The sequence below is a fragment of the Lissotriton helveticus genome, chromosome 3_1, assembly GCF_964261635.1.
Source record: "Lissotriton helveticus chromosome 3_1, aLisHel1.1, whole genome shotgun sequence".
Lineage (NCBI taxonomy): Eukaryota > Metazoa > Chordata > Amphibia > Caudata > Salamandridae > Lissotriton > Lissotriton helveticus.
Genome location: NC_136061.1, coordinates 235,866,751 through 235,880,574, shown reverse-complemented (window position 1 = coordinate 235,880,574; position 13,824 = coordinate 235,866,751). Strand labels below are relative to the sequence as shown.

Sequence of the window (13,824 nt, the reverse complement as noted above, 5' to 3'; positions counted from 1 at the left end):
CCTCATAGCTTCCTTCCTGGCTGACCGCAAACAGGCAGTGAAGATGGGTCCATTTACCTCACCAACATTCAAGCTCCCTTGCGGTGTCCCTCAGGGCTCCTCGCTAAGTCCGACCCTTTTCAACATTTATGTGTCGGACTTGGCGAGAGTAATAAAAGCGCATAACATCAACCTGACTACATACGCCGATGATACTCAGTTGGTATTATCTATTCACAAAAACGGACCGACGATAGCGGCCAATTTTAAGGACGGTATGCGAGCCATTAGCAGTTGGATGGCTTCCAACTGCTTAAAACTTAACTCTTCTAAGACCGAAGTAATGCTGTTCGGCAAGGTCCAGCCTGCCTGGTCCCCACTGTGGTGGCCGGAAGAGATGGGCACTCCACCTGAACCGGTGGGCAAAGTGAGGAACTTGGGAGTTACATTCGATGATAAACTTCTTTTTCATCACCATGTGAATTCTGTTGTTTCATCGTCATTTAACATCCTGCGAAAAATTAAGAAGCTTTTGCCATACCTCCCTACCACAACAGGCAAAACTCTTATTTCAACTTTGGTGTTTTCTCGCACCGATTATTGTAACGCCCTCTTCCTCAATGCGCAGGAAAAAGTCATTTCCAAATTACAAATGATCCAGAACGCCTCTGCCAGAGTTCTACTTGGCATTCCAAAATTTACCTCTGTTACTAAACATTTGGCCCAACTACACTGGCTCCCGGTCAGAAGCCGTACTAAGTTTAAGTCCTTGTGTATTGTGTACAAGGCATTACACAACATGGGACCCAAATTTCTCAGAAATTCCTTAAAGCCCCTCCCAATTCGCAGAACGCTTCGTTCCAACACGACCCACTTGCTTCAAACCCCCAGAACAAGGAAAGTAAACTGGGGAGACAGACGCTTCAGTGTTGCAGCAGCAAGATTATGGAACACCCTTCCTTTTATTATAAAATCTAGCCCCACATTGCTCACTTTCCGAAAGCAACTTAAGACTTGGTTGTTTTCTCAATGAGCCCTCAGTCCTTTAGACCCAGAATTTACTTGTCCTTAGGATACTGGTATCATACATAGCTCTTAGCGCCGAGACACCCTCGGGTAATTGTAGCGCTTTAAAAATTACATAAATAAATAAATAAATAAATAAATAAATTGGCTGGAGGAGTCTTACGCTAGACGTAAGTGTTCTAGCGTGAGTTCACCACTGGTGCAGCCCACCTGCTCTTGGAGCCCAGCTGCTGAAGTGCAAGGGCGGGCACCGAGGCAGGAAACACTTTTGCGGCTGTCTGGGGTCCCAGCGCTGGAGGCAGGTCTCTGTCACTGATTGCTGCACCACTCGATCGCCCTGTCCATTGGGAACCGTCCAGGGCAGTCCACTCATCTTTGGTGCGCTGCAGGGCACTTCCTGGAATCAAGAGCGGGAAGTCGTCATCTCTGACACAGTGAAAGCTTCACCAACAGGCGAGTCAATCTGATAATGGGTGTTGCAGCGTTCAGAGCCTTAGGAAAATTATGCTAACTGTGATGCTGCATGGAATGGTCTGGTATCAGTGGGCGTGGGGGCAGGGTCAAATGTGTGGCATGTTAATTTACAGTAAGGCAGGAACTTCTCCACTGCCATCGGCTGATCAATGAGGCGCCAATTGCAATGTAACAATGCCACCAGCGTTGATAGCGAGTGAAAACACAACTAATGGAGTCTCTATTTAGTGGACCTTTACTTTGTCAGTCTGCTTTTATGGACGAGGCCACATTCGGGGGCTCGGAGCAAACTTTAACACCTGGCAGTCTTATAGAAAAGGCAGCTTTACATTTTTTTAAACTGCATCTTTTTCCTGGGGTTAAACAATAAAGCTAAATTTGAATAAAAGAAACGGCCCATAATGAAGCAGGCAGAAAGTATCTTCGTGTTCCAGGCAATGTTATGTGTGCAGCGTTATTTCACACAGCTCACTAAAACGTGGGCCACTCATGGCGTCTGAAACATCGTAATGTCCATATTTTTGCCTGGGGTCTCCGTTCCTAATACCATCCCCCACAGACTTGCTTGCCTTTTCCTTATTCCATTGCCTCCACCTTCCCTCCACTGCTTCTCGCTTAATCAGCGCACCCACTTTATTTCCTAATCTTGCTACTGCAGCAGAGGAAAAGTCTCACTTCAGTGTCAATTTTACAGGCTTAATCTGGCAAGAAACAGGTTATACTCCACATTTTGGGCACCTTACTGTTAGCCTGTACTTCTATTTGGTTGCATTTCTCGTCTCATGCACCTACTGTAAACCACCACCCACAATGCAAAGTGCTCTGGCAGTTTGTGCTAAATAAACAGAGCCGCTGTGATGAAGCAGCAGTGAAGGTCTTACTTATGCAGCAGGGTTGACTGAATTATGTGGTCACAAAAAATAAGAATTATGTAGCAGAAGGCAGCACATTTTTGTTTATCGTATTACTTCATATTTTTTTTTACATTAGTATATGTTAACCCTGTCAGTATAAATGTTTTGCCTTATTACTTTCAGATTAACACCCAAATACAGCAATAGCAATGAAAAAGTGACCAGTCACTACTTGTGATGAGCTTTTCACTGTGTGGCAGGATGGGTTATCCTCTTTTTAGAAACTTTTGATCTGGTTGAGCTAGAATCAACATTTTTGTTAAAATATGCAGTAGAGCATCATTATGTGGCAAATTATGAGGAAAACGTCTCAGCTGTAGAATCTCATTATTAGAGTGGCTCTGTTATAAATCACGCATGATGTACATAGGACCTGCCATCTGTGGGGGACCATCTGTCATTTACAACGATTAAAAATGACAAAAATTGCCGAACCAAATTCAATATAAAGTAGAAATTATCAGAATGTACATTTGTAGGTCTCACAATTACGTTTTATTGACAACTGCGTGACATTGTACAATATTCCCACCTTAATTTTATGCAACCGCTGTATTGTTGCATTTTTGTTGAATAGTTACGTCAGCAGTAAAAGTGAACCCATACCCAGATCCAAGGAAAAGTGACACTGCCACCTGTGTTAGCATTCGTCCTATGTAGATATAAAGGCTGTTTTTCTGTCTCTACATGATTTGACAAGAAGTGTTTTTCTTGTGTGCCTGACTTTGTGCCTTCTTTATGCATGTGCCCATTTCGAAATATCCACGCATCATCCCATAGACCATCAGAACGCTCAGCTTCTGAAAAAAACACACTGATTGCACACGTTGCTGCAACGTTAAAACCTTCTCTTTCAGCAGGCCTCCCAATACTCGTATGTCAGCATCCGGCAACAGAATTACAGGATGTTCCCATAAGATAACAGGCACACCTGGGTGGGTAGGGGGGGTGTTGGGGAAATTGGAAGGAGAGAAACCAGTGGCAGAGACTCGGATTTGAAAGAAAAAAGTGACGACTTCACAAATCTAAGTGAGACAAACTTGCACATCTATTGCGGAGCTGCACTTACTCATGTTTAGGGAGCTTACTCGTCTGGGGCCAGATGTAGGAGCCCAAATACCGGTCGGTAACGGCCGATTTCGGCTGTTACCGACCGGTATTTGGGTTTTGTAATGTAGGGGGCTAGAAAATTACAGAATCGGTATATTTACCGATTCGGTAAATTTACCGGTTCTGTAATTCAATATGTAGGTGGCACAGTTTACAGTGCCACAAGCCCTTAGAAATTCGTTATTTACCACCCAATACAATTGGGTGGTAAATTACGAATTTCTGTGTACATACACATCTGTGCATGTACACCTGTGCCATGTGGCACAAATACATGCCCTAAGGGCATGTATGTGTGTCACATGGCACACAAGCCAGAAACAGGGGTGCTACAGGGTGTCAAAGTGACACCCTGTCCCCCTTGGAAATTCGGTATTTTTACCGATTCGGTAATTACCGAATCGGTATTTGCTATTGATTCCTATGGGCTTCAAGGCCCATAGGAATCAATGGCAAATACTGATTCGGTAATTACCGAATCGGTAATTACCGAATCTTACAGATTCGGTATTTTTACCGATTTTTTTTCCTACATAGCAATTACCGATTAGTAAATACTGAATCGGTAAAATTCGGTATTTACCATTCGGTAATTTGCTATTACCTACATCTAGCCCCTGGTGCCATTACTATAGCACTACTGTGCACAAGAAAACCCTGTTGCTACTGCCTGTGCTGCAAATGCTCCTTGTGTGGGAGAAGAATTTGGAGATTTAGCAGTGAGTGCACAATAGTATAATCACACCTCACCTGCCCAGGAATGTAAATGGTGAGATTGATTTAACTGCCCATTACTGCCTCTTGTGTATTTGTAGTTGTGGATACTGCCTCAGTGGACCACAGCACCTCTGCCACACAATGTTGTCCTGCCCCATGAATCGTTCATAAGCTCTGCCAAAAAGTGCAGTTATTCCCATCCACACGTTTATCATATCATGTTCACATGTGAGTATTTTTAAAGCTGGACAGCTCTGAGTTGGCCCTAGGATGGCACACCAGTCTCTACAATCGAAATTTTGTCACATGCATACTGGTTGATAATTGGGTGCAGTGCAAACTGACACATCCCTGCACATACTGTACAACAGTTGCATTTAAGGATGCATGTCCATGCACTGTATAATTGGACTTGTGCTTGAAATAATGTTGCACAGTTTGTTGCACTGATTACAGTGCAGTTCTCGCCGTGCAGACCCACCGTAGTGATTTATGCAATAAGTGGGGCAAGTAGATTTCTGTAAAATTTTGTCCATTGGCCAAGTAGATTTTTGACAAATTTCCACACCCCTGAAATAGGTCACCAGGAATTCTATTCAGCCCTGGTGCCTTACTTGGAAGCAATTTACCCAATGCCACAGTAACCTCTTTCATAGTACAAGGAGGTGCGCTAATATTTGGGGGGGTATTATCCCAGGCTGGTTCCCTGGCAGCTACATCTCCATCTAGGGCCTTTGAATATAAAGTTTTAAAATGGGATCTCCAGACTCCTTCCCCCAAGTTTGGTTCGATTGCTGAGTTGCCTTCTGATTTTCCGGTTTTCACTAGATTCCAAAAGTCTCTCATGTCTCTGTTGTCTAAAGCTTTCTTAATTGCTTCCCATTTGTCTATCTCCCCCAAGTAGGCTGTCATTCACCTTAATCCCCAGTATTAAAGCTTGCTTGGCTTCCCTGCACGTTTTATTATACATGGGGTTTTTAGGTTTAGGGTCAGAGCTATTGTTATTTTCGCCATTGTAAAAAACTCTGCCAAATTTAAAGACATATCCTGGTGGTTCTTGCCTAGTGCCAGCAGAGATTCAGAATCTCGAATGTTTTCAGAGACACGGAATGCGGTTTCTAAGAAGGGAATCATTCGTTTATACAGAGTGGCCACTTTTTCCGTCGATTGTGCAAATGTTCCCCAGCGTACTCTACTACCTCCTTCAGTTGCGATTAAATTTGGAACAGGTTGTACTCAGATCATCCTTGGGCTGCAGAAGAACTACTTCTAATACCAATGGGTTATGGTCACTTTCACATCGGAGTTTAACAGAGAAATCTATAGTTCTATGCCATAACCCAGAATCTACCAAGATGTAATCAATTGTAGATGCCTGTCCCAGCTTATTAAAAGTGAAATTACCCAGACTGTCAGAGGAGAATCGACCATTGCAAGCCCTAAGTGAGTGGCTAAGTGTAAATGAGTTCATCTGCAGAACTACAGGGGTCAAACCCCTTATTGGATAGATGTTACAATCTGGAAATGCCCAAACCGAATCTTCCTTGTAATGCTAGTAGTTATGCCATTTAGGGGTTCAAAATAACAATTGAAATTCCCTCCAATGATTACATGTGTAGACTCGCGTAGAATGTGTAGAAAGGTGGCCTGGCAATCGTAGGTCTGTGAGGTTTGACCCTGCCTCACTGGACGAGAGTAAATATTAATGATAGCAATCTTCAGAGTGTTATGGAAAGAAAGGATGATACACAGAATGGCAGGGGAAAGAGTGTCAATCATTTTAATATTGCAACACAGGTGTATGCCGACCCATATACAAAGGCCCCCTGATGGTCTCCCCCCTACACCCCTGGGCGGCTGGGATGCAATATGCAACATTTCCCACTCTGTGCAAATCTGACCGTGACCATGTTTCCTGGAAGAGGCATAGCTTATGGGTGTCTATATAGTCTCCTTAATCTGGGTGTGCCATTTTTGAGCTAAGACCTGCTATATTCCAGGATAGAATCTTGGTTTCTTCTAAGATTACAGTCTGAGTATGCAAAATACGCCCATCCTGTTGTATTGCGTGGTACAGAGTTTTAGCCTGATCGTGAGTCCCTGCCTCATCCTGTGGGGTGCAGTCAGAGTCCCCAGACATCCTATCTAAAGCACTAGGAGTGCTAACTGCTGGTCTAACCTCAAAGATTGTCTGAAGGAGTTGTTCATAATTTTCAGATCTTTCACGATTTTGGGGCGCAATTGGCTGATTGTTAGTGTAGTTCAGATTATTACGGGTAGTATTTAGTCAATTAACCAGATCCAGGGGACTAAATCTGTTGTTGACGGGGATATTAAATGACATGATGTTTTCACAACCCGGCCCATACTTAGCAAATTTTCACTCTGAGATCTCGATTCCCACATTTTGTAAACACTGCTTATTTGTCTAGCAAGGGACTAGGGGGGTAGAAGTAGTCCAGGGGGAGTGTCTGAATGCCACGTGTCTCCCTGGAGGATCCCCAACCTAGGATATATTGGACTACCTTTCTGTCTCTAAAGTTAATCAGGACACAATTCCACGGGATTTCTTTTTGCCTCTGCCCCAACCAGCTAACTCTGCGTGTAAATAGGATTTCGCTATGAATTAAGTAGGGGAGTGGTCTGTGTTTGTTTAACCAATAAGTGATTTTATTTTTCAATTCAAGATATGACTCCCCTCGGCCTATTTCTAGCTCTGGTACTCCAGCTACAATGACAACATAAGGGGTGGAAGCTGGGGGCAAAGCTATACTGGGCAATGTAGAATGTGTTCCCTTTGACTTAGATTGAAGTGTATTCCTGGTGTCTGCTTCGCAAGGTCTTTGTGGCTGTTGTTCGATTAGCGGACCTGAGGTAGTTGCCATAGCACGAGACCCGTGAGCATTGTCTGAGAAATGGGACGCCCTGTGTTGGGGAATAGCTAGGGCCTGATTTTGTTGAGCTCGACGATTAGTCCCAGTAGGCACGTTCATTGGCACAATTTGTTTTTGCTCTTCAGTGGGGGGTTGCGGAAAGCAAACCGGTGGAGTTACCTGGTTTCATTGGGAGGCAGTGTTCCGGTTTGGGGATTTAATAGATACAGTAGTGTGCAGAGTGGCATCGATTTTACTCCCCCACTAATCTATCAATCTGGTCAGCTCGTCAATACGACTCATTACAGCTTCAAGTTCAGATTTTATGAGCTGTTCGAAGTATACTTTGAGCTCCGTTGCCAAATGTGATACCCATACCCGAGGCTCCGAGGTTATGTTGCTACTTTCGTCAGTAACATCTCCCCCTGGCAGTTGGTTTGACACCACCCCGGGAGTATGTTTCACATATTTCCCTCCCTTGTGATCTTTTTGCTTTCGAGATGCTCCTTTCCTTTCGCCCCCCCCCCCACCCATGTCGGTCTTACTAATATTTTCCAAAACTATGGTTTCTTGTACAGATGACAATTCTAGAGTGGTGGGGAAAGCTTGTGGCTGGGGAGAGTAAAGTGCTTCTGGCTCCATAGTTGGTGAGGTGTTTGGAAACATTGGTGTTAGAGAGAGTCGTCTCTCAGTTCGTTCTATTTCACTGGAGGCAGCTCCTATTGGCTGTTGCAACATTTTGTCGATAGCAGTTGGTTGGGCAATGGGGGTTCGCATAGGAGCTTTCTGCCTAGTAGTTGGCCTTCTGAGCGGGGGGGTGCTTTTCCCCATAGTTGTTTGCTATCTAGGCCTCCCCAATCCACAACAAGACTAACTATTGTCAATCAATTGAGTAGGACAAGCATTCACTCCACAAATAGTTAAGAATCTAGCCCCCAAATGCTGTCCCTAATACAACAGTGCTCTGTGGGAGCAAGTACACAATAATTAAGGCTCACATGTAACTAAATAAAGAGTGGTGGGCCCAGCCTCGATCGAACTCGGACGGGCTCAGACGGACCCACCCTTGGCCCGGGCTTCGCACGGCCCGGCCCGTGTGCCTCCTGCTCAGCGGGCTGCGAGGCCGCGCTTTATAGCGCAATGGGGACACCTCAGCAGCTGCGGGTGGATTGGCAATTGGCAGCGTTGGCGGTGTTGCACTCTGGGACTCCGAGTCCCACCAGAGTGTGGCCGCTATGGGGAACAGCAGCAGGAGTCCACAAATTACTTCAGGGTTCCTCAACGGAGGCTCATTGCCCCCAGACTTATCAGCAAAATACGTAACAGAGAAACAACCCCCGCTCTGCGAGGCAGCGCTTTTTAGCGCAATGGGGATGCCTCCGCCCTCAGCAGTTGCGGGTGGTTTGGTAATTGGCAGCATTGGCGGTGTTGCACTCTGGGACTCCGAGTCCCACCAGAGTGTGGCCGCTATGGGGAACCGCAGCAGGAGTCCACGAAATTACTTCAGCGTTCCTCAGCTGAGGTGGATTGCCCCCAGACTCACCAGTGTCCGCTCCAGCAAAACAGGTAACAGAGAAACAACCCACCTTCCTCTTTGTTTAAAGGTAATCTGGATAGGAAGTCCGCTGATGTATTGTGGTTACCTGTGTCGGATTCTAACTTAAAGCAAAAACTCTCCAACCCTAGTACCCATCTGGCAATATGTGGTTTGCTGTTAGGAGTTCCCTTGGGACTGAACATGTATGTAAGTGGTTTGTGGTCTGTGCAAACAGTAAATTGGATCACCCCATAAAAACATTTTTTTTAAAGTGTTTGATGGCCCAAAAACATGCCAGGGCTTCTTTCTCCACCACCGAGTAGTTTTTTTTCAGATGTATTGAGCGTGTGACAGGCGAAAGCCATGAAGCATTCTTTACTATTAATACTTTGAGATAACGTGGCCCCAAGTCCCTTGTTGCTGGCATCAGTAGTAAGAACTGTTCTCCTGCAGGGATCAAAATTATATAGATGTGGAGCAGAGACCATAGCATCCTTTGTCTTTTCGAATGAGGATTTGTGATCCTTTTGTCTCTCGTATAGTGTATGACTTTTGGTAAGTTCTCTAAGGCTACTTGTTAAGTCCACATAATTCTTTACGTATTTTGCCATGTACTCATGTGCTTTCTTGACTGCTTCAAATAAAAACATTTTAGGTTTAAAGCCATCCTTGGAGATGGTGTATTCTCCAGCTCCAACTCCTATCTGACATTTATCTTCTTTTAATGTTAGACCAGCCTCTTTGAATTTGGCGAGTAGCCGCATTAATAATATGTTGTGCTGCTCAGTTGTGGCACCATATATTATTACGTCATCTTGGAAACATAATGTTTTAGGTGTTCCCTCTAATATTTGTTGCATTATTTTGTGGAAAACTGCAGCTGCTGACGCTACCCCGATCGGCATCCTGCGGGACAGGAATGAACCCATAGGAGTAGTAAGTGCAGTTAATTCCCTGCACTGGAATCCTGGTGTAGTTCCATTTGATACACTATGGAAAGGTCTAGGACACTAAAGCAGGTCGCCTCTCCCCATCGTGCGTAGAATCTCATGAATGCCAGTTAATGGGTGCTTTTCAACTAAAATATTATTGTTGAGGTTCCTAAGGCCAATGAATAATCTAATGTCATCCCCATGGGCTTTTTTTACCGATAACCACTGGAGCAACTCAATCAGAGCAATCTATAGGATGGATGACACCCATGTCCTATAGCAAGTTTTTTTTAAGCGGTTCCCACATGAGATGAGGTATGGGCCATGCTTTGTGAACTACTGGCTAGACATTTGGTCTAAGTTTTATTTTGTATTGAGTTTTTTAAGGAGTTCCAGTTTGTTTGTGAAAACTTCAGGGAACTGATTACATACGGATTTACCTGTTATAGAGCAGTCTATGGTTAGTACCAGTTCAGGGTTATTAGGACCTAGTTTAATTTCTACTCTTTGATGTTGCCACCCTAGAAGGTTCGAATCTTCCCCTACTACATACACCTTACCAAGGGTAGAACGGCCTTTAAATGTGATGCAGCTACTGATCATGCCTGTTAGACTTGGCATCTTTTGGCGTGTTTCCCCTGAGTTTTTGCTGTCTGACCTCCCGGGTTTGACTCGTACAAGTGCCCCTGTGGTTAATTGTGTTATGGATTGGTGTTTCCATGATTGAATATTTGATTTACTTGTTATTCCCTAATATAGTGCACTGAGTGTGCCAGGGCCTGTGAATCAAATGCTACTAGCGGGCCTACAGCACTGATTGTGCCACCCACGTGAGTAGCCCTGAAAAGGTAACACAGACCCGCCATTGCAGAGTCTGCGTGCAGTTTGTAACTGCCATGTCGACTTGGCCAGCACACACACGTGCCAGTCCCTCACCTTTTCTTACATGTCAGCCACCACTAAGGTAGGCTCAAAGGGACCCTTGTGGGTCCGATGCAGTGTATGTGAAAGGGAGGACATGCACTGGTGTGTGTGTGGCATGTCCTGATAGTGAATTACGGCCAATTTCGTTTTTCGCTATTGCAGGGCTACCTGTTCCCCGTAGGACAGAATGAGGCGTTTGTTATACTATCTTATAAATATAACTGACCCGGGGAGTTAGTTAGGAAAATAATGTTTAGTATGCCTGAACTCAGAATCTAAAGATGCATCTTTTAGTGAAGGTGATTTTTAGGTCTCGGCCTGCGATGGCTGCGCAGACATGCGTAGTCTTGCTGGCGAGACTTAATGACTTAGAGTGAGTTTCACTAGCGAGGTTAAGCCCCGTCCCTCTTTTCCATTGGCTGGCGTCACCGTTCATGCTTAACAGTGGCCAGCCATTGGAAAAGAGGTGTTAGTGACGTACTTCTTTCTCTTTTAGCCCCGTCCTTTTCAGACTGGGTTCCTTGACTTCCTTCTCCTGTAAAAGATTTGTTATCTTTATGGGGCCTGCCCCATAAAGATTAGAAACCTTTTACAGCAGAAGGAAGTCCGACGAAGAGAAAAGTCTACGTCAGACACATCCTTATCTTTATGAGGCCATGTGTTTTAAACACATGGCCTCATAAAGACAAGCTCCGGCGCGATCACTCGCTCCCATTCTTTGCCTCTTCTACTCGCACCTCCATCACGTCCCCTCTCCCCCCACAGCCTCCCCCCTCGTTTAGAGCCCACCCCACCTTTTTCATGCTATTTAAAGTACTGATTTAAACTCATGTTCGCTCAAAACAGTCTGTTTCCGCATCAAACGCGCAAAATATTCATGCATTGCATTCAAATAGAAGTCAAAGTTGAGCCATCAATTCGTTGTTAGGGGACAATTGTACGACTGTGCAAGTTGAGCTTGTATTTCCTACTCCCATGTGTGCAGGTAAACACTATGTAGAAGATACCTTCCTTCGTGGCACAACGAGGTTCACTTCCTTAAACTTACTTACTTGCCCCTGATGCGACTCTGCACTAGTTATGCTGTTAGTACCCTCTCTCCGCGCACCACACAACCCTAGCTCATAAAAGGCCGTATTTACAACTCCCTCCACACATATTTGCACCTGCGCTTTGCCCATGCCCCTGCCCCCTTTCTCCGCCGCTTCTTCGCATGCCCCTCCCGCAGTCACAAAGTTATCTCTGTTTGACTCACTCACGTGCACATATAAGGCTGCAGACTCATGTTGCCTCAGCGCTAGCCTCTTCTTTTCATCCCCATCCACGGTCTTCTGTCCACCGTACCACGCCGCCGACCATCTCGGCAGCCGCATCTCAGGGACATGGGAAGAACGAGGCAGAGGCAACCTACAGAACAAGCTCCGGCGCGATCTCTTCCTCCCCTTCTTTGCCTCTTCCATGCTCTCATCCATCCCGTCCCCTATGAAGGAACATATCATCCCCTCCCCCCACTAACTTTGGAACTGGCTAACCAGGTTAGAGTATTGGCGTCCTCTGGTTTTGGGCAAATCACTTAAAACTGTGCATCCCCCAACTATACCCCCACTCCCAAAAGTAGAAAAGAAAGTGACCTTATTTGATGTAACCATTGCTCATGGAAAACGCTCCAGTACCTTCGGGTCATGTTCGAGCTCTATAAAATTACACAAAACATTGGTTGAATTGGTATGTAGATAGTTATTTATGTGAAATCATGGGCTCTTGTGCTCCTTGAAAGGGATGCACGGTGGGCGTTAGTGCACTCCTGCAGTGGCTGCTCCGGTTTCACTCCCTTCCCCCCTCCCCTTTGGCTGCAGACGGTCACATCTCACGCATTCCTCAGCAGCAGGGTTTCGGTGATACAAGCTCACTCAGCACTTGATATGCCCACACTGTTCTTTGCCCTGTAATGAGTGCTAAACACAATCTCTTCGGGCACTCGGCGAACTATACTGCAGTTCAAATTGAGTAACATTTATTTGCATTCCAGGCAATTTTCCCTCTAATTTTTTTCCTCTGTGTGCGGCACTGTAAGGTCTTTGTGCACTGCAGCCAAGGATATGTGCCCGGAACCAGTCCTCGTGTGTGGGTGAAGCATCTAAAGAAATGGGCATGGCCAACCTTAAATGCCTATGGGGCGCTTTTACACAAAGTGTAATAAAAATAAAGAAAGAAAGAAAACTTTTGTAGTGCGCCCGCTGAAGTAAAAGTGTTTATGCTGTGAATTAAATAAATAAATAAGTGCAGCAACTAAAAGTGAAATTGGCCTACGTTGTAAATTAAATAAATAAATAAGCACAGCTGCTAAGGTGAAAGCGGACCACGCCGTAAATTAAATAAATAAGCGCAGCTGCTATAGTTAAAACGGGCTGCACTGGAAATAAAAAAATACATGAGTAAATGACATGATATAAAAGGTGGCGGCGCGCTGCGACATCGTGGGTGGAATAGGGAAGATCATTAAAGAAAACAGTGCTCACCCACTAGATAAAGCAGACCATGTAACAACACAAGTAAAAAGTTCAGTCATTATGGGAGGATACAAATGCAGACAAGGCGGTACCAAGGAGGGACTACTAAGCCTATTCACGAATGAAAAGCGATGATTTTGAAATGTAACTTAGAACTTTGGGTACTTCAACTCCTTAACAAACTGTCTGTTACTTATCCTGGATATTATTTGCTTTCCTCTTCTTGTGTTTGTACCTTTCTTGGTGTATAGCCTCTTTTTCATTATTTTGACTGGATGACTTATATCCTTCCACTGCTCAAAATAATGGGTCTTCTTTTTCATTAAGCACTCTATGAGGGTGCTTGTATTTTCTTTCTTGCTTTGTCTCATGTGCTGATTCCCCCTTTCATATTCCTACCCTTTTGATGCTTCCCTTTAGAATGACCCCATCTGTTCCTCAATTGCTCTCCTACCGCTGATGGCACTTTAAATAAAATTGTTTAACTTTCATTGTTTTTTTTTAGAGTTGTGCAGCTACTCTTTGCTGGGGGGCGACTTTGCGTTCCAAAAGGCGTTTTTATGCACCTCTGTTATTTCTCGCCCACACATTGTTGCTTCTTCCCTGAGAACCTGCCCAACAATTTTCTCATTTTTCTTTTGGGGGGTTGGGGAGAGGTCGGGGGGCAGCAACTGCAATATACTGTTGTGCCACGCTGTATTCCAAAAAGCACTTTAACCCTAATTAAATGTATTACGGTAGTTACCAGTCCAAGTAGTGTTTACTATTTTAGGTTACTAAATAAAAATAATAAAATGGCGTTTCATTCTGTAGGAACGTCATCAAAGA

General features: G+C 44.7%; 1 protein-coding gene across 1 annotated transcript in view; it reads left to right on the top strand.

Moving 5' to 3' along the window:
* The window catches only part of MIS12 (MIS12 kinetochore complex component), a 43,468-nt gene that overhangs the window by 7,784 nt on the left and 21,860 nt on the right, over positions 1 to 13,824 (top strand). The gene's annotated exons all lie outside the window — the stretch shown is intronic.